Source organism: Chrysochloris asiatica, unplaced genomic scaffold, assembly GCF_000296735.1.
Source record: "Chrysochloris asiatica unplaced genomic scaffold, ChrAsi1.0 scaffold00044, whole genome shotgun sequence".
Lineage (NCBI taxonomy): Eukaryota > Metazoa > Chordata > Mammalia > Afrosoricida > Chrysochloridae > Chrysochloris > Chrysochloris asiatica.
In genome coordinates this window covers 16,762,113-16,783,868 of record NW_006408562.1, presented here as the reverse complement: position 1 = coordinate 16,783,868, position 21,756 = coordinate 16,762,113, and the positions used below count along the sequence as shown (strand labels likewise).

General features: G+C 40.5%; 1 protein-coding gene across 2 annotated transcripts in view; it reads left to right on the top strand.

Annotated features, from left to right (window-relative positions):
- The window catches only part of DOCK10 (dedicator of cytokinesis 10), a 401,968-nt gene that overhangs the window by 190,121 nt on the left and 190,091 nt on the right, over positions 1 to 21,756 (top strand). The window lies entirely within an intron of this gene.

The following is a 21,756-nucleotide window of genomic DNA, read 5'->3' as shown; positions in this document are numbered from 1 at the left end:
GTGATCCTGTACGGGGTTTCTGAAGAGCAACTGGTGGATTTGAAGCACCAACCTTATGGTTCAAACTGACATTGCAGTCGAGACCTTACCTTATAGTGCCACACCAGGACTCCATAATGACCGATATTATTCTAGGAATGGGGAAATAGCAGTCACTGGACAGAAATTGCCTTGTTCTAACTCTGGTGTGGCGCAGTGGGCTAATGCACCAGACTCCAAAGTCGTTTGAACTAAAGGTCTGTGGTTTGCCAGCTCACCAGCTGCTCCTTGGAAACCCTACACCAGGTCACTATGGCACAGAATCAACTTGACGGCACTTAACAACAACAACAATAAAGCTTATCTTTTTCTGGGAGGAGTCTGGCAAAAATGAAATAAATGAATTAGCTAACCAGGTAAATCAGGAAAAGATGAGTTCAGTGAGTAAAATCTAACAGAGAGGTATCATACAGACTGAAGAGGGGAGGGGAAGAATTCATTTGGACTGTGTTATGGTTTGAATTGTGTCCTCCCAAAATATGTATTATAAGTCTTAACCCCTATATTTTGGGGAATAAGTTTCTTTCTTATATTAATGAGGCAGTATTAGTGTAAGGTGTGTTTTGATTTAGTCTCTCTCTCTCTCTTTTACTTTTATTGTAAACTTAGTGAAGGTTTACAGAGCAAATCATCAGTTTTACATTCAACAAGTCATATACTTTGCTTTGTTACAATAATTGAAATCACCTTCATGCACCATCAGTTAACAGTGTTTACCTGTTTTCACCTTAACTCTTGCATTCCTCCCTGTGTCTCCCACTGCCTTCATTTTTCCTCTGCCAGGCTTCCTCTTGTATATTGTCTGCCCTGTCCCCCATGTTAACATGTGTCTACCCTCTAGCCCATGAATAATTTTCCCTCCCTCTGGCCCCTGTAACCACGATATAAAATTTATTTAACAAGAAAACTTTTTCTTATTATAGTAGTGGTCCTCATTGCCACTACAGTAAAGTACAAATACCTTTCATGGCCCAAGAACTTCACCGGGATCTTGTGCATAACTGCTTCTCTGATGGAACCAGAATGGTCCTTTTGTTTGGATTAACTATCAACACTCATGGAAGCAGCAGTTAAGAAATCAAACAACATATTACATCGGGCAAATCTGTCTACCCAGACCTCTTTAAAATGTTGACAAGCAAAGATGTCAGTTTGTGGACTAAGGTGCCATGACCTAAACCATGGTATTTTCAAAAACCTCACATGCATACAAAAGTCAACAGTGAATAAGGAAGACCATCTAAGAACTGATGCACTTAAGTTATGGTGCTGGAGGAGAATATTGAAAGTACCATGGACTGCCAAAAGAACAAACAGATTTTTGTTGGAAGAATTACAGCCAGAGTGCTCCTTGGAAGCCAGAATGGCCAGACTTCGTCTCTCATACTTTGGACATATTATCAGGAAGGACCAGATAATAGGATATCATTTTCAATAAAGGAAGGATTGGAGAAAAAGAGGAAGACTCCCATTGAGATAGATTGACACAGTGGCAGCAGTGATGGGCTCAGGCATAGCAACAATTGTGAAGTTGGCCCAGAACCGGGCAATGCTTCATTCTGTTGGGCATAGGGTCGCTAAGAGTTGTGTTGACTTGATGGTGCCTAACAACAACAACAATTTAACTCATCATGACATCCTCCAGGTTCACCCATGTTATGAGCTATTTTGCAGATTCATCATTACTCTTCAGCTTTGCACAGCATACCAAAGTTGGTTTATCTCTTCTTCCATTGATGCACATATTTCCATCTTTTTTGCTATTGTGAATAGTTCTACTATGAACATCAACTTGAGTCCTGTCTCTTATTTCTTGTGGATATATACCAATGTGAGGGATTGCTGGGTCATACACTAGTTCTATTTCCAACTCTTTGAGAAATGGCCGCCCCATAACTGTCTTCCAGAGTGGTTGCCCCAGAGTCAATCTCTTTTCAAAACTAAAAAGAGCAGGTGAATCATAGACAAGCAAGCAGAGATGGGGAAGATAGCTGTCATGTTACATGGAGATCAACAAGGAGCCCAGGCATACAAGCTGATGAGGCAAGGACTTCTTTCCTAGAGCCACAGAGAGAAAAGTTTCATCCTGACTGCAAAATAATGGATTTTTGTTTGTTAAAATATCCCAGTTGTGGTATTTGTTACATCTGCACTAGATAACTTAAACAGCATTAATGGTCAAGACAGTACTTAGGACAACGTGATATTTGGTCTGAGGCCTGATTTCCCAACTAGTTCCACCAAAAGAAAACCAAATGCCATAGAATTGATTCTGTCTCAATGACCATATTTAGTGTTTCTGAGACTGCAGATCTTTACAAGACCAGACACTGAACCAGCCATGCTAAAAGGTGGGGAGAGAACATTTCAGGTAGAGTGAATGAGTAGCTGACACAAAGGTTCTAGAACAACTATGAGTTTGAAGATGTTGTTTTTAGATGCTGTGTAATTGATTCTGATTCATCATGACCCTTTGCACAATAGAACAAAACACTGCCCAGTCCTGCACCATGCTCCAAATTGTTAATATGTCTAAGCCCAATGTTGTTGCTACTGTCAGTCCATCTTGTTGGGTGTCTTCCTCTTTATTCCTGAACCTCCACATTTCTAAGCGTGATATCCTTTTCCAGAGACTGGTCCTTCTTGATACTGTATCCAAAGTGCTAGAGATGAAGTCTAGCCATCCTTGCTCCGGAGGAGCATTTTAGCTGTACTTCTTCCAAGACAGATTTGTTTGTTCTTTTGGAAGTCCATGGTACTTTCAGTATTCTTTGCCAATACCGTGATTCAGATGCATCAATTCCTCTCAGTTCTCTCTTATGCATTGTCTAACTTTCACAGGCATATGAAGCTACTGAAAACACCTTGGGTAAAACAGGTCAGGCACACCTTAGTTTTCTGACATCTTTGCTCTTGAACCTTTAAAGAGGAGGTCTTTGGCAGCAGAGTTGCCTAATATTTGATTTCTTGGTGGCTGTTTCCATGAACTTTGATTGTGAATCCAAGCAAAATAAAGTCTTTGACCACATCTGTCGTTTCTCTATTTATTGTAAATGCTGTTTATTGGTCCAGTTGTGAGGATTTTTGTTTTCTTTATACTGAGGTACAATCCCTACTGAAGGCTAGTCTTGGATCTTCATCAGTAATTATTTGAAGACACCTTCCTTTTTAGCAAGCAAGATTGTGTTACCTGTATATCGCAGACTGTTAATGCATCTTCCCCCAATCCTGATGTCATGTTCTTCTTCATGTAATCCAGCTTCTCAGATTATTTGTTCAGAATACAGATTGAATTAAGTATGTCAAAAGATACAACCTTGACACACACCTTTCCTGATTTTAAACCATTCAGTATCCCCTTGTTCTGGTAGAATGGCTGCCTCTTAATCTATGTACAGTCTCCTCACAAACACAATGAAATGTTCTGGAATACCCATTCTTCGTAGTTTCAACACAGTTGAAAGCCTTTGCATAGTCCATAAAGCACAGATAGACATTCTGGTATTCTCTGCTTTCAACCAAGAGCCATCTGACAATAGCAATGATATTCATGGTTCCAAGTCCTCTTCTGAATCTGGCTTGAATTTCTAGCTACAGTCGTTTTTGAATGTTCTTCAGCAAAATTTTACTTGCATGTGATATTGATGATATCGTTGGATGATTTCCACATTCTATTAGGTCACCTTTCTTTGGAATTGGCAGAAACATATATCTCTTCCAATTGGTTGGCCAGGTAGCTGTCTTTCTAATTTCATCACATATCTGAGAGAGCACCTCCAGTGCTGTATCGTTTGTTGAAACATTTCAATTTGTATCTTATCAATTCCTGGAACCTTGTTTTTCATGAATACTTGGACTTCTTTCTTAAATACCATTGATTCTTGACCATATGCTACCTCCTGAAATGATTAAATGCGGACCAGTTCTTTTTTCAAATTGTATTTTTTCCATCTTATTTTGATGCTTCCTGCATCATTCAATATTTTGCTCAGAGCATCCTTCAATATTTCAGCTTGAGTCTTAATGTGGTCTTCATTTCTTTCAGCTTGAGAAATGCTGAGTGTGTCCTCCCATTTTGTTTTTCTAACTCTAGGTCTCTGCACATGAAGTTAATATAATAATAGACTTCATCTTCTCAAGGTGCCCTTTGAATTTTTCTGTTCAGCTCTTTGCTTCATCATTTCATCTAATTACACTAGGTTCTTTGCTCAAGAGCAAGTTTCATAGTTGCTTCTGACATCTTTTTAATGACTTTTTAATGAATTATTTTTCTTCTTTATATATGAGGTTCTTGATGTCATCTCACAACTATTCTGGTCTTCGGTCAGTGTCTGGTGTAGCAAACTGTTCTTGAGATGATCTCTAAATTCAAGTGGGATATATTCAAGGTCATGTTTTTGCTCTCGTGGACTTCCTTACATTTTCTTCATCTTCAGTTTGAAATTGAATATAAGCAATTAATGGTCTATTCACAGTTTGCCCCTGGCCTTGTTTTAGCTGGTGATATTGAGCTTCACTTATTTGCCTCTTTGCACAGATATAGTCAGTTTGATTCCTGTGTATTCCATGTGGTAAGGTCCATGTGCATAGTTGCGTTTACGGTGTTTTTTTAAAGGCATTTGCAATGAATAAGTCATTAGTCTTGCAAAATTCTATCATGTGATCTCTAGCATCATTTCCATCAGCAAGGCAATATTTTCCAAGTAACTGATCCTTCTTCTTTGTTTGCAACCTTCTTGTTACAATCACCAGTAATTATCAATGCAACTTGATTGCATGTTTCATCAGTTTTAAACTGAAGAAGTTAATTTCATCATCACTGACTTTAGTGCTGATGTGCGTATTGGAATAATAGTGGTATTAAATGGTGTAGCAAATATCTTCCTTGTAGGTATAGATATTATCCTATCACAGACAGCACTGTATTTCAAGAAAGATCTTGAAATGTCCTTTTCGATGACTGTGATGCCATTCCCCTTGGATTTGTTGTTCACAGCACAGTGAGCCACATGGCTGTCAGATGCAGAATGACCAGTGCTAGCCCATTTCAGCTCACTAAGGCTTACGAGATCTATCTTTTATGTTCCATTTCATTTTTTGTAACTTCTGATTTTCCTGATGTGGCACTGCAGGATAACCCACTGGACTGCAAGGTCAGTTTGAACTGCAAAGTCAGCAGTTCAGATTCACCAGTCACTCACTCCTCAGAAACCCTATACAGATACAGGGTCACTATGAGTCAGAATGACTTGACGACACTTGACATCAACAATACTTAGGATACAGATCTTTTACAGCCTATTTCATTTCAGACAACTTCCGATTTTCCTAGATTCGTACTTCATACATTCCATGTTCTGGTTATTAATGGATGTTTGCAGCTGTTTCTCCTCATTTTGAGTTGTGCCCCATCATCAAATGAAGGTCTCAAAAGCTTTACTCCATTTGCAGCATCATGATCAACTCTGCTTTGAAGAGTCACCTCCTTCCCTGTCTTATTTTGATTGCCTTTCAACCTGAAGATCTCATCTTCTGGCACGATCTGGGACTGTATTCTGTTGTTTTCACTGGCTGACCATTCAGAAATGCTCTATCTCTCCTTCATGGTCTGTCTTATCTGGAAGCTCTGATGACACCTGGCTACCATAAGATTTTACCAGTAGACTGGTAAACACAATACCAGTGGCCTTAGCTTCCAGCATGACAACACACAGGCCACCAGAGTACAACAAACTGACAGATGAGAGGTGAGGTGGGTCTAACTGAAAGAGTGGTCAGGAGTGGGGTTAGACAAGGCCTAAGATAAAGCATTTTTATGTTATGCTGAAGACAAGTAGGAAGTTAGAGGAGCATTTCAAGAAAGGGAACAAGTGGTCTGTGAATATTAATAAAGTTCATCTGGTCTCTGCATGGAGGATGTGTTAGTAGGGTGTTAGTGTTAGAGGAACCTGGGAAACCAGCTAGAAGAGTAACTCCCACATGGTTTTTATCTTTAAGAAATATTTGATGGCAGTTAGTCCGTATTAGAGGGCAATGCTTATTCAGTGGTAGAATTTTCACTCTTCATTTGAAGAGCGGGTTTTATTCCTGCCAGTAAATCTCACCGGTAGAGCCCACCTGTCTCTCAGTGGAGGATTGTGTGTTGCTATCATGCTGACCAGGTTTCAGTGAAGCTTCCAGACTAAGATGGACTAGGCTAGAAGGCCTGTCCATTTACTTCCAAAGATCAGTGAAAACCGCGTGGATCACAGTGGTCCAGTTCACAACCAGTCATGCAGATGGTACAGGACTGGACAGAATTGTGCACGTGTATGTGGCCACCAGGAGTCGGATCTGACTAGACGGTAGCTAACAAAAACCACAATCCCTATTTTCAGAAAATGTCTCATGTTGTTGTTGTTGTTGTGAAGTGCCGTCGAGTTGGTTCCAACCCATAGTGACCCTGTACAGGCTTTCGGAGGAGCAGCTGGTGAGCTTGAACTGTCAATCTTGCAGTTCAAACAGCTTTGCAGTCTAGCGCATTAACCCACAGTGCCACACCAGGACTCCATGTCTTACCATACAAGAGGCTAAATTTTTACATGTTGCTGTTGTTAAGTGTCATCCAGTCAGTTTTGACCCATAGCGACCTTGTATAGGGTTTCTGAGGACCAACTGGTGAACTTGAACCACCAACCTTGTGGTTCAAACCAACTTTGCAGTCCAGAGCAATAACCCACAGCGCCACACCGGAACTCCAGTTTTTAAATAGTTGAATATTATTACCTTCCAAAATTGTTAGTTTTTGAATAACATTCACATAAATTGTTCTTCCGGCTGCTCCTGGGTAGCCTGCTGCCTGCTGTAGTATGGCATGAGAGACAAGAGTGGCTATCGCAGTTTTGGATCGTTTTTGTGGTGTGTTTTTTTAATGAAAGGTATTTGTGACACATGGATAAGATCAAATTCAAATGTCAGCATCCATAATTGAAGTGTTATTGCAGCACAGTGGTCCCCATACATTTAACTGTTGTTAATGGCTTCTTTCATGGCCCAGTGGATGAATAATAGTTCAGAGATATGTGACCTAGTGGTGGTGGTGGTGATGTGCTGTGGAGTCAGTTCTGACTCATAGCAACCCTGCATAGAGTTTCCGAGGCTGTAAATCTTTATGGAAGCAGAAAGCCTCATCTTCCTCTCACGGAATACCTGGTAGTTTCAAACTGCTGACTTTGAGGTCAGCAGTCTGACTTGTAACCAGAGCTCCTTATATGACCTACAAAATCTAAAATAGTTACTACTTTGCCCTTCCCAGAAAAAGTTTAACATCTTCCTAAGGAGCTTTGGTAGCGCAGTGGTTACGAATCAGGCTGCTAACCTCAGGGTCAGAAGTTCAAAACTACCAGCTGTTCCGCAGGAGAAAGATGAGGCTTTCTGCTCCCGTAAAGATTTACAGCCTCGGAAACCCTGTACAGGGTCACTATGAGTTGGAACCAACTCCACGGCACATAACCACCAACACCAAAGAGCATAAATTGCCTTAGGTTACATGTTTTTCCCAGCCCACTGTGCAGTCTTAGGGTCCGTCTTTGCATTCCATTTGCGTTATCTTCTCTATCCATAGGCCATGTCCTGTTGTAGGGATGCTACACTGATGACAAGGTTACTGTTTCCTGGGCTTATCCTTGAACCACAAATCAGAATTCTCTGGGTGACAGTCTTCCTTATGGTAGTGGCTTTGTGCCCTGGAGTCGATTCTGAATCATAGTGACCCTGAAGAGGGTTTCCGAAGTTGTAAATCTTTACGCGAGCAGAAAGCCTCATCTTTCTCCCATGGAACAGCTGGTAGTTTCGAACTGCTGACTTTGCAGTTCGCAGCCTGATTCTTCATAACCACTATAGGCATATGTATATGATGCTATCAGGAAGACAGTATTGTATTTCAAGAAAGATCTTGAAATGTTCTTTTTAATGATGATTGCTATGCCATTCCTCTTGAATTTGTTGTTCACAGTCTAGTAAGCCAGATGGCTGTCAGATGCAAAAGGATGAGTGCCAGTTTCCACTCTCCCAATAGAAAACCCCATTAGAATGACCACTCCAGTTACAGGGCATTGCAACCCGGGAGGCGGGGCATCACTCCAAACCCCATCTCCTCCTTCACCTTCCCTCCAATCTCCAGCTGCTGTTAGTCCAGCCCTGCCCTGTGGCCTGGTGAATCCAACTTACTTCTAAGTCTCCACGTTACCAAGTACCCACACTTGCAGCAGACATGATTCATTACTTGGTTTGTTGAATCAATATTTATTCAGCACCCACGAGGTGCTGAATATAGAACAGCAGTTCCCAGACAAATGAGGCTGACAAGAAAAGTGCAGCTCTGTGTTTAAGGAGTTTGTGCTCCAATATGGATGAAACATTAAGTTGATTAAAAATGCATATGACTAGGGGATATCAGGAAACAGAGCTTCTTCACCTCGTACTTGAAGCCTTGCAAAGAGGATGATTACTATTATTGTTATAATTATTTAACTAAGGTCATGCTCTTACATTGTAAACATGGACAGTACCTCGTCTGTGTTTCTATCTATTCCTTAGGCTCAAACTGCCATCATCTTCTTTAGCCTAGGCCAGAGAAGTGGTCTTTGAACTGGTCTTCCTACGTTCTCTCTTGCCCCACTTTGACTCATTCACACAATAGTCAAAGGAAGCTTCTGGAAATGTACACTATATCATGACATGCCACTGCTTACCCTGTTCATTTTCTTTCCGTTGCCTTGAGTAGCAAGTTCATGTCTTTGCTATTGTTCCTGTCATCTAGCCATCTCTGAGGCCTCACCTCCCAGTCCTGTTCCCCTCGGTTGCCACGTGGATGCCAGCACTGCCTTTGCTCCCCAATCGTGCTCCCCAATCTCACTGTCCTGTTGGGCCTGGACTTTCTCTACACAGCCGGGGTCCCATTCATCATCAGCAAACAGTGCAATGTTACTTCCTCTCGGAGGCCTTGTTGACTTCCCCTCCTACATTAGCCCACTCCCACTGAGTCACACTTTCTCAAATTACCCAGTTTGCTTCTGTATTTAGCACCATCTGGGAAGGAAGCTCTGGTTTTGTTTCCACTCTGATTGCCTCCTATTGGTCATCAGATCGTGGCTTCTTGAAGGAGAGGTATCACTTCTGTCTTGACCATTGCTGGATCCGAGGCAACAAGAGCAGGTTTGGGCACAAAGCAGGTAGAAGATGAGTGCTAATTTCGTGAATTGGCTTTGAGGAGCACACAGTTATTGTCGTGAAGCAGACACTGGATCATTTGAGAATCCTTTGGAACCGTTCTGCTATGAAATCCCTAGAAATGGAGAGAATGAAGTCCTTGGCGTTCCTTATTGATGAGGAGCAAGATCGTTACTATGAAACTTTCCTTTTTGATACTACTGAAAGTTTCACCTTAAAAAAGCAGTACTAAGATTACGATCTCCCTTCTCCAAATCCTCATTCCAGGGCCTGACACATAGTACTTACCAAAAGTCTGCTTTCTCCATGTAGCACTTATTTCTATGATTAGACAAGGGGCACACTGATTCACAGCCATAGTTTCAGAGCTGAATTCCATGTGTGGTTCATGGGCATTCAGTAAAGTTTATCCAGATGAAGGGACTATAGGGACAGCTCATAGTCACCCTATAGGACAAAGTAGAACTACTCGGTAAGATTTCCAAGACTGAAACCTTTATGGAGGGAGGAGGTGGCCTCATAGTTTCGCCATGGAACAGCTGGTGAGTTCAAACCACTGGCAGGCCAGTGCTTAATCCACAATGTCACCAGGGACTGAAGTAAGAGCGTGTTCCTTTTTCTTGGCACATCCAGTAAAAACTGCCTTCCTTACACATAGATTCTGAGACAGTTATGGTATCTTAATAATTTGAATCTTGGTGTGGCGCTGTAGGATAAGCACTGGACCATAAGGTCAGTTTGAACCACAAAGTTGGCAGTTCAAACCCACCAGTCACTTCTTGGAAACCCTATACAGGTTTGCTATGAGTGCAAACCAACTTGATGGCACTTAATAAGCAGAACAATTATAATAATTCACTTTGCTGTTTTTGTTAGGTGCCTTTGAGTTCGTCCTGACTCATAGCAACCCTGTTTGTTGACCAAGTTGTTCCAAAACTCACTTGTAACTACAGCAGTCATATTTGCTACTTTTGTTTTTCTCATCACTCTTTTGTATCAGCTCATATGTAGCAACTATTGTGAGGATGGCGTAGGGCCCGCAGGGTTCTTGCTATTGTACACAGGATTGCTGTGAGTCAGAAGTGACTAAGTGGCACCTAACAATAATAGAAACTTAAGACAAAAAATAAAGTACTTAGTCACCCAAACATGGCTTAACTAGAAAAGGAGATGGGGGAAACAAAGCTAGAGTTAAAGAACAGTTTGAAAGACACCTTCAATCGTATTATCAAATGAGTCAGCATCAAAAGCAGACAGTCAGAATCAAAAGCAGACAGTCAGAAATGAATTTCTTGCTGAGCAAAAGATCCAGAAAACCTGAAGTAGAATTGTTTCTGCAAAACTCTAAGTTACTTGCAAAACTCTAAGTAAGAGACACGGAGGTCTGAATGACGGGACTGCTGACCACAGGGATTGTTGGGGTTGTTAAGAGCTGTTGAGTCAGTTCTGATTCATAGCAACCCTTTATAGGGTATCCAAGGAGTGGCTGGAAAGTTTGAACCACCGACCTTGTGATTAACAGGCCACTGCTGTTACTGTACTTCCAGTGCTACACCAGGATAAGTCATCCTCTATTTCATTTCTACCTAAACTGCAGTATTTCAGCTCAGCTTCATGGAACACCTTTTGCTATGAACACTCCTGTATAACGTATAGGTTTTTGTGTGTACCGTACTTTAGTGTGACCGTACTACAGAGCAAAGTATACATTCTTACTGAGTTAAGTAGGCACTCTGGAACTGCATGGCTATAATACTAATCTCATTAGGCATCAGAGAGCTAATATTTCTCCAAATTGTGCACATTTTATTTCTAGAGTCAGTACTTCACTGTTTAGATAGAAACTCTAATAGCAAGAATCAAGGTCTGATTTCTGCCCTCCCAGCTGCTCTTTATCCTTGGAGAAGAGTTTTCCAAATCTTTAGCTTCTCCCAAACTCACTGCCATTGAGTTGATTCTGACTCATAGATACCCTATAGGAGAGGGTGGAATGGCTCCCTCAGGATTCCAAGACTAATCTTATGGAAACATCCTCATCTTTCTTCCGTGGAGCATCTGGTGGGTTTTAGCTTCTCCCAAACTCACTGCCGTTGAATTGATTCTGACTCATAGATAACCTATAGGAGAGGGTGGAACTGCTCCCTCAAGATTCCAAGACTAATCTTATGGAAAAATCCTCATCTTTCTTCCGTGGAGCATCTGGTGGGTTTGAACCACCAACCTTGTGGTTAGCAGCCCAACACTCAGTACACTACACCACTAAGTCTCCTTTAATCCTAGCTTAAGATTCTGGTAAATGAGAGAAATATTATTGCTTAGAAAGAAGCTAGTTAGACAAAAGCTTAGCTTCTGTGAACAAAGCAGAATATATCAAGGACACCAATATGAACAGAATGCAGGGCTGACTTTTCAATGGTTTTAGGCCTTCACTGCAGGTGATGTTATTTTCAGAATCAAAGCGGTATACTGCAGGACTGAAGTAGCTTGTCAGGAGAGGTCCATGTTGTTAGTGGTGTTAGATGTCATCGAGTCAATTCCAACTCATAGCGACACATAGCACAACAGAACCAAACACCTCACAATTGTTGTTGTGTTCAAGCCCATTACTGCTGCCACTGTGCCAGTCTCTCTTGTTGGAGGACTTCCTCTTTTTCACTGGCCCACCACTTTATCAAGTATGATTTCCTTCTCAGGGACTGGGATTTCCTGATAATGTGTCGGAAGTGTAAGAGCGAAGTCTCGCCATGCTGGATTCTAAGAAATATTCTGGCTGTATTTCTTCTGTTTGTCTGTGTTTCTGGAGAGGTCCATGGTGCTCTTGAACCCCATCTTTATATCAGAAATCTAGAATCAGTGCTTTCTCGTCCCAGGTGGAACCTGTAGTGTTTCACGGCTTACTGTTAGAAGACTTGCAGATTTCATGGCATATGAATTGCGAATTGCTTTCTAGTTCTTATCATCATATTTTCAGCTATAAAAAGCATCTGGAATCTGGGGAATTTCAGACCCAGCCTCATGGGTCAATTTATGAGATGAAGCAGAATGACCTTTTGTTGTTGTTATTTTTGTTAAGTGTCTATTCTGACCCATAGTAAACTTGTATAGGGTTTCTGAGGAGCAGCTTGTGAACTTGAACCTGTGACCTTGCAGTTCAAAACAACTTTGTAGTCCAGCCCATTAACCCACAGCACCACACCAGGACTCCAAGAAAGACCTTAATGGATCTTAAATGGCCAAGGACAAAGGTTGTGAGTTGTCATTTCTCTCTGGTCTCTTTTCTTACTGAGACTCGGCTTAACACTTTACAAGAATCACGGCCTCTTCTTCATCTTCAGCTTCTAAGCCAGAGAGGAGAATGTTCATGGTGTATACAGCTCATATAGAATATTGTGGTTGTAACTTAAAATCTAAGCAATCATTTTTCTTTAACTTGCTTCTAACTTATAATATTTCTCTTTTTCCAGCCACTGAAGTTGCAATTTGGAGAGGCTCTTATCCAAAGATGTAGAACTGCTAAGAGGGCAGAAATCAGACCTTGACTTTTGCTATTAGAGTTTCTATCTAAATAGTGCACTATTGACTCACTGTAAATATTAGGTGTCCAGTTTGAAGGAATAACTCATTGACGCCATTAAAAAATTAGTGCTACAGTGAAGTGATTCTAAAGTGCTTATTTAATTCAGTAAGGATGTGTGAACACTCATCTCTGTACTCAGCATTGCCCCAGGAACATACTTGTGTGACCAAAGACTTATCTATCCATGATTGGTCACAGCAGGATTATTAATAGCCTAAAGTTGAAACAACCCTAATGTCCATTAAGTGAATAATGAACAAACAAAATGTGGCCCATCTATGCACTGGAACATTATTTGGCAACAAGAAAAGATGAAGTGCTAATCCATACCACCACTGGGATGAACCTTGACAACATTATACTAAGAGACAGAAACCAGAAATCAAAGGCTACAAATTATATGATTCCATTTATAGGACATATCGACATAGAAAACTTCATGGAAACAAACAAGAGATTAGTGGTTGCCACAGACTAAGGGAGTAGGGAGTGAGTGCCAATTTTTATGGAATTTATTTTGGGGATGATGAAAATATTTTGAAATCAAGTAGCAGTAATGGTTGTTTAACTTTAAGAATGTGCTAGAAGCCATTGAATTGTATACTTTAATAGAGTGAATTTTATGGTATATCAGTTATACCTCAATAATGTTGTAAAAATAATGCTGCAAAAAATGAGATATTAGTTAGAATTGTTGTTGTTGTCAAGCAAATCAAGTGAAGTCAATCTTGACTCAAAGCAACCCCATGTGATAGAGTAGAACTGTCCCACAGTGCTTTCTAGACTGTAATCACTACATGAGCAAATTACCAACACTTTGAAAGAGCGTCTGAGTTTGTTCAAACTGCCAGTCATTCAGTTAACCACCAAGCACTTAACCATTGTACCAGGAAAACAGAAATGTGTACAAACAATATAAAATAAAGGGGTAACAAAAACATGTCAAAAATGATTTCATTTGTGTTACAGTCTATTCCTAAAACAAAGTCAGAACCAACTCCACAGCACCCAGCCACCGCTATGACCACAATATATGAAAATGGCTAAGTCCCCATGCACGACTTGGCTGAGTGGTGATAATGGTGCGATTATGAACCACTGTTCACTATTTGTACATTTCTAACATAGTCTATCTTTATAAAAACAAGAAGATGAAGCTTTCTGCTCCTGCAAAGAGGCACAGCCTTGGAAACAGTATACAGTGTTGCTTTGACTTGGAACCGACACTAAGACACTTAACAACAGCATCAATAGATGGGTGTTGTTGTTGGTAGTAAGTATGAAGCCATTTCCGACTCATAGTGTCCCTGTATTGAATTTCTGAGGAGCAACTGGAGGGTTTGAATTGCCAACAAACAAACAAATTCCTAGCAACTAATTATTTACGACTCCTGGTGTGGCACTGTAGCATCAGCACTGGACTGTAAACTACAAGGTTGGCAGTTCAAACCCACCACCTGCTCCTCAGAAACCCTATTCATAAGGTCGCTGTAAGTCAGAATCTAACAGCAAAAACACAATGTTATTTAAGTGTCTGCTCTAGAGGAATATAAAGGAATTGTTGTTGTTAAGTGCCGTCCAGTTCTGACTCATAGCGACTCTATATAGGGTTTCTGAGTAGAGGCTGGTGAGTCTGAACTGTCGAGCATGCAGTTCAAACTGAACTTGCAATCCAGCGGTTGTCCTATAACACCACACCAGGACTCCATATAAAGGAACTGTTATTAAGTGCCATCGAGTCGGTTCCAACTCATAGCAACCGTGTATGGGGTTTCCAAGGAGCGGCTGGTGAGTTTAAACTTCCAGCTTTCCAGTTCAAACCATCCTTTCAGTCCAGTGCCTGGTAAGTTCAAATCAACCAGTTACTTCTTGGGAGAAAGATGAAGCTTTCTGCTCCTGTAAAGATTTACAGCCTTGGAAACCTTATACAGGGTCGCTATGGTTAGAACCAACTCGGTGCCAGGCACCCACCACCACCAATCTGGGAATCTTAGGTGATGATCTTCTTAATCACTTTTGAAGGTAGAAGTTGCTTAGGGAGAAGTAATTGTTTCCTTTTGTGAAGCTTCTTGCTGACATCTCAAGCTGGTTGGTAACTGTCCATGCTAACACTCTGTCTACCTTTTGAGCATCTGGGACTTACAATGTTTTCCAAGGGACGCTTTTTCAGCCCCTGGATCAGAAAGCAGCCTTTATTTTAGATTTTGACAGTGGCCTTTGGATAATTGAGAACTGGCCCTAATGTGGTTAGAATGAAGTCGTCTACAGTCATTTTAGCCAGCAGAATGGTACCTGGGACAGAACCACAAAGACGACTCACCACGAGATAGAAGGAACCAGAAAGTGATAGGGCTGCAGTCAATGATGTCTGGATAGTACAGTCCTGAAGTTGAAAAATGCATCATTTCACTGCGGATTTTGTTTCCCCTTGCCTCATCTCTGGACAATAGACCCCTTATAAAATGCCATCATTAGAAGAGGAGCTAGGCAGGATTCCAGGGAAGCTTCAGATCCGTTTCATGCTTTAAACTCTACTAATTGTCTACCAGAGGCTTTCTAAAAGAAAACAGGAAGTCAGTTGTGGCCAAGGCCATTTGTAGTGGTCTGAAAGCAACTGATTCTCAGAAGAGAACTTCTTTGTAACCATATTAAGACCGTTAACAAATGTGATTCTTTAGTCTTTTCTTCTTATTTGGTCAATTTATTTTTGCATCAACTGAAACACTCTGAGGAAATCAAAAATAAGTAGAAGTACCACAATTCTTAGAGTAGAGACTTTCTTCATAAAGACTTTCTGGTGTTTCAGGCAAATATGTTAGTATCACAATAGGATTAAACTAAGATCAATAGACATTATAGACTTGCATTATGTATGTATGTCTTGTCTTATACCATATTTTTCAGTAAACATGTTAGATGTACAGTAAATGAAAAATTAATTTTTAGATTTATCACAGTTATGTGAGTGTGATTCAGCCCCTACTGTCTTATTTTGTTAAGAGTCACTTCATAGCTAGAATCCCAATCAATTCACCGACATTGTGCACTTGATTGGGAACTTTTTATAGCCCTAGTTGTATACTTTGCCTATTAGCATTAGCTTATATATTCGGGATCTATTTTTACTCTATGACATCACTAATCAAAAAGTCATGTGATTATCTTTTATGTTAGACCCTGGTCAATTTTTTTTTTTTAATTTGACCCCATAATCCAAAAACTTAACATTAAAAAAAAAAAGAAAGAAAGAAAGAAAAGGAAAAAACCAAGCTTAAAACCAGCTAACTTCTGACTGCTATATTATTAGGGAAATTTTACTATAACTAAAAGGAAGCTTAATTTTGAACCATGTCACTCTATTCTTCATTAAGAGTATCTTATAGCCAAAACCAAACTCACTAGTATGGAGTTGGTTCTGACTCACAGCGACCCTGTATAGGTTTCTGAGGCTGTAAATATTTACAGGAGTAGAAGGCCTCATCTTTCTCCCATGGAGCAGCTGGTGGGTTTGAATGGCCAACCTTAATTGTCATTGTTGTTATGTGCCAATGATTCAGTTCCAACTCATAGCAACCCTGTATAGGGTTTCCGAGGAGTGGCTAGTGAATTTGAATCAGTGGCCTTGCAGTTCAAACTGACCTTGTGTTCCTGTGCTCATCCTACAGTGCCTCACCAGGACTCCTTGCAAATAGTAGTTCTGTGCTTATTCTACAGCACCAACAGGACTTCCAAGAGCACCCTATAGCAGCTGTAATTTTTTTAATGGCAAGAAAGTAATAGGGTAAGGAGAAAAAGGAATATCTTTTGTCTCTTTTTGTATAAAGCTATTAAAAAATATTAGTCACAATGTAGAAATTTTTTGAATTAGAGAAAAGAAAAATAAAGTCAGATCTTCCCAGTCTATTATAATATTTAATGCTCCCTGGAAACCAAGCATGTTGCCGAGGTTCTGTGAAGTATCTGCCCAATCAAAAAAACAAAGCTATCCCCAGATAACTGCAATCCAGCAATAAACCCCATAGCTCATTTCAGGCAGTATTTTTAATCTTCTACTCCAAACATCTGAGTAGACTTTAATTACTGTCTATCTTCTATCACAGTCAATAACATAAAAGAAGCTACTTGAAGGAGGAAATTCAAAACGAATTGCAAATGTAAAATCTTAATACTCGCCCCTAGTTTGGCCCTGTCATATTTCACAGAGGAAGCAATTGCTTCACGTGCGTGTTGCTTCTCTCATTTTGACTTGTGGGATATGAGTGCTTAGATGGTGCGCCTGAATTTTGTTCACACCACTGCAGTCAAATCTTGGGGCAGCTATGCTTACCCAGGGCCCCCAGACTTCATTAGCAACTTAGGATCAGCAGAATCAAAACAATGGCAATGGTTTCTTTGCTATGTTTTGGGTTCATTTTCTTTACAGCATCGTTTTCTGGTTACTTTTCATCCTCTATTCTTGTTATTTAATTACTCATATCCAAGTTCAGGCTGAAGCTAAAGAAAATTAAAGCAAGTCAACAAGAGACAAAATATGACCTAGAACATATCCCACCTGAACTTAGAGACCATCTCAAGTACAGATTTGATGTATTAGACAGTAATGACTGAAGACCAGAAGAGTTGTGGGATGACATCAAGATCTTCGTACAGGAAGAAAGCAGAAGGTTATTAAGAGGAAAAGAAAGAAGGAAAAGACCAAAATGGATGCCACAGGAAACTCTGAGCATAAAGATTCTAAAGCAAATGAAAGAAGTGAGGAGGTGAAAGAACTGAACAGAAAACATTTCAAAGGTTGGCATCAGAAGGCATAGTCAAATATTATAAAGAAATGTGCAAAGACCTGGAGTTAGAAAACCAAAAGGGAAGAACACACTCAGCATTTCTCAAACTGAGTAAATGAAGAAAAAATTCAAGCCCCAACTTGCAATATTGAAAGAATCTATGGACATAATATTGAATGATGCAGAAAGCATCAAAAGAAGATGGAAGGGATACGCAGAATCACTGTGCCAAAAACTATGGTCGATGTTCAACCATTTAAAAAGATAGCATATGATCAAGAGCCAGTGGTACTGAGGGAAGAAGTCCAAGGTATACTTAAAGCATTGGCAAAGAACAGGGCTCTGGGTTGAAATTTTATGCAGCACTGGAGGCACTCACTCATCATCTCTGCCAACAAATTTAGAAGACAACTACTTGGCCAACTGATTGGAAGAGATCCATATTTGTGCTCATTCCAAAGATATGTGACCCAGTTGAATGCGTAAATCATCGGACAATATCATTAATATCACATGCAAGCAAAATTTTGCTAAAAATAATTTTAAAACAACTGCAAAGGTACATTGACAAGGAGCTGTTAGAGGTTCAAGCCGGATTCCAACGTGGACATGGAAAGAGGGATATCAGACGTCAGAGGGATCTTGATTAAAAGCAGAAAATTCCAGAAAGATGTTTACCTGTGCTTTATTTACTATGCAAAGGCTTTTGATTGTGTGCCTCTTTAGAAACTGTGCACAACATTGCAGAGAATGTGTATTACAGAACACTTTTTCGTGTGTTCAGTTGTGTCCATGAAGAACCTGTACATAGACCCGATAGGCTGTCGTTTGTACAGAACAAAGGGACACTGAATGGTTTAAAATCAGGAAAGGTGCATGCCAGGATGTATTCTTTCACCAAATTTTATTCAATCTGCATATGAAATAAATATTCCAAGAAGCTGGATTATATGAAGAAAAAGTGGCACCAGGATTGGAGGAAGACTCATTAACAGCATGCAATATGCCAATGATACAACCTTGCTTGCTGAAAGCAAAAAGGGCTTAAAATACTTACTGGTGAAGATCAAAGACCACAGGCTTTGTGTGGGTTGCACTTCAGTGTAATGAAAGCAAAAATTCTCATGACTGGACCAATAAGTAGCATCATGATAAGTAGAGAAAAAAATTAAGTTGTATTAGACAAATCTACTAACCAATACCTCTTTTAAGTGTTCAACACACAGATGTCAGTTTAGGACTAAGGTGCTCATAATCCAAGCCATGGTATTTTCAATAACTTCATATTTGCAGCAGTACAAGTCAGAAAAAACTCAAAGTTGATTGCTGTCGACCAGTGTGTCAGCTCAAGCCCAGATCACTCTGACCCCGAAGTGAGGATGGAACAGGGTTTTATACAAGAAACACAGACTTGTCTTGTTCAGCTGGGATGGTAAATTCCAGCAGACCTTTATCCTGTAAGTGAGAGTAAACCCACCAATAAACCCTTATCTTGGTTGTATGGATGGGCTAAGTTTTATTCTGTTTGTTCAGCTGTCCTTGGGTCATTCTGGCCTTCAAGATTTTTCTGTAAGAAGTTTATTCATTATTTTTCCATAGGGTGGTGTAGGGGGGAGGGGGAGGAGGCATCAGGGTGAACTATGCTATAATATTTCAAATGGCAAATGGGGGCTATTAGTTATACTATAATATTGCAAATGGGGGGTATTAGTTATACTGTAGCACATATGCATGTGAAAGTTGCATAAGGAAGATCATAGGAATATCTGAGTTATGGTGTTGTATAAGAATATTAAAAGTACCACAGGCTGACAGAAGAACATCAAATCTGTGTTGGAAGAAGTGTAGATAGCATGCTTCTTAGCAGTCAGGATGGCAAGACGTTTTCTCTCCTACTTCAAGCTTATCAGGAGGGACCAGATCTTGGAGAAGGACATCCTGCTTGGTAAAGTGGAGGGCTAAAGAAAGAGTAAAGCCCTCAGTGAGATGGATTGACCTAGTGGCAGAAGTCATGAGCTCAAGCGTAGTAATGACTGCGAAGAACGCACAGGACTGGGCAGTGTTTTGTTCTGTTGTACACAGAGTCCCTGGGAGCTGGAACTGACTCAAAGGCGTCTAACAACCACAGAAATGTTATGGGGTCATGGAGGCGCCATAGGAGAAGCAGTTGACTGTGAACCATAAAGTTGGCAGTTTGAGCCCACCAGCCACTTCGTGGGAGACACATGAGGCTTGTTGCTCCTACAAAAGATTTGCAGCCTCAGAAACCCTGTACAGGGTAGCAGTGAATCAAAACAGACTCGATGGCACTTAACAATTATTCTTGCTATATTCACATGACATTCTTCCTCTTTCACTATGTACAACCCCATAATCTTCAATATGCACATGCATGCATAGACAGCACGCACGCACATTCATATAGTTCCAAACTGACATGCACACACATAAATACTACACATGGATATCACACACATCCTCATAACTACCACATACTTCACAGTAACACACAGTCACACAGACACCTTTACATTCACACACCACTCACATACTCAGACCACACTCACATGCCAAACAAATATCCACATTCATAGTCCAGTGTCCCACATGCAGATACGTACATACACACTCACTGCCAATTACACACCACACACTCTGACATTCTCAGACAGACGTGCAGACGCACAGATCCACACATACCACAAAGCCCATAGACACATACTCCCAAACCACACAAACACAATATTGAGTATCCCACAGACACAGCACATTCATCAAACACTCAAGTACGTTACTTGGCCCTGAAGTTCTAACAGTGAATAAAACAGGCTTGCCCTCACGGAGCTGACTGAGGGAATGAAGAATAAGGGAGATTTGAACACAGTAAGAGACGAGATGTGGCACTGTAGGATAAACACTGGACTGCAACATTGGTTTGAACCACAAGGTCGGGGGTTTGAACTCACCATCCGCTCCTGTGAAACTCTGTGTGGGCTCACTATGAGTCAGAATCGACTCGATGGCACGTAACAGTTTAACAGGAGATTAGGAACCGGGGGATGGGGGCACTTGATGGCAGAGGTTTCAGCAAAAGTTGTAAACTCCAAAAACTCAAGTCCTCTGATGCGTTTCTACCCATATTCTCTGAAAAGAAGAATGAATCTTGAGACTCTCGTCTGTTCCAACAATTTAGGGTAGAAAAATGGCCTTCATCAAGATCAGTTTAAATCAACCTTAAGCTGTGCTTTAGAAATCCTGGTGAATCATTTGTTGTTTTCAGGGTGTGCAGCATGCAAGATCACAGTGTTGGTACCATGGATGTTTACCGAGTTCCCATCATGGCAACCCTGACTCTGAATGAAGTGTAGAGTAAGGGAGACAGGGACAGGGGGCTGGTGAGGGAAACTTACTCTTTTAGCATGAACCTTTCTCCCCAGCTGGATGGAGTTACTGATATTTTTATTCATGAAATTGTTTGGGATAATTTGTCTTGGAGATATTTTTTTATTTATGTGTAGTCATTGTATAGAATGTGTTCAGGTGACATTGAGGTTGAAAAGATTTTATTTCAGTAAACAAAGAAAAAGGCACCCAGAAGATGGTATAGTTTCTTCAAGGTTCATACTTACCGAGTACCTGTCTTCTCACCCACAACTCTGGCTTCTCACCTATCTGCTACACACACTGTTGTTGTTGTTATGTACCGTGGATTCGGTTCCAACTCATAGTGACCCTGTGCAGGCTTTCTGAGGCTATAAATCTTTACGGAAGCAGAAGGCCTCGTCTTTCTCATGCATAACAGCTGGTAGTTTCTAACTGCTGGCCTTCACTATGCTACCAGAGCTACACACACTAAGTATGTATAAAAGGGGCTAAGTTCACTCTGGTTGTTCAAAGTCTGTTTACCAGTGGAATGACTACCCCTGACTTTGAAATTTTTCTCGACTTCATATTGATTTTAATTACCAAAAAAAATTTTTAAATATATGATCCAATAAAAAATACTAAAGTCAAAATAAATAGCTGCCCCAATTTTCTTTTTTTTTTTTCTTGCAAGGAGGGAAACAGCTTAAAATTGTGAGCTGCAATGCTAAAACTGTCATTGTTCCAGTGCTAGTCATGATAATCAAAGGGATGTTAAGAATGTAT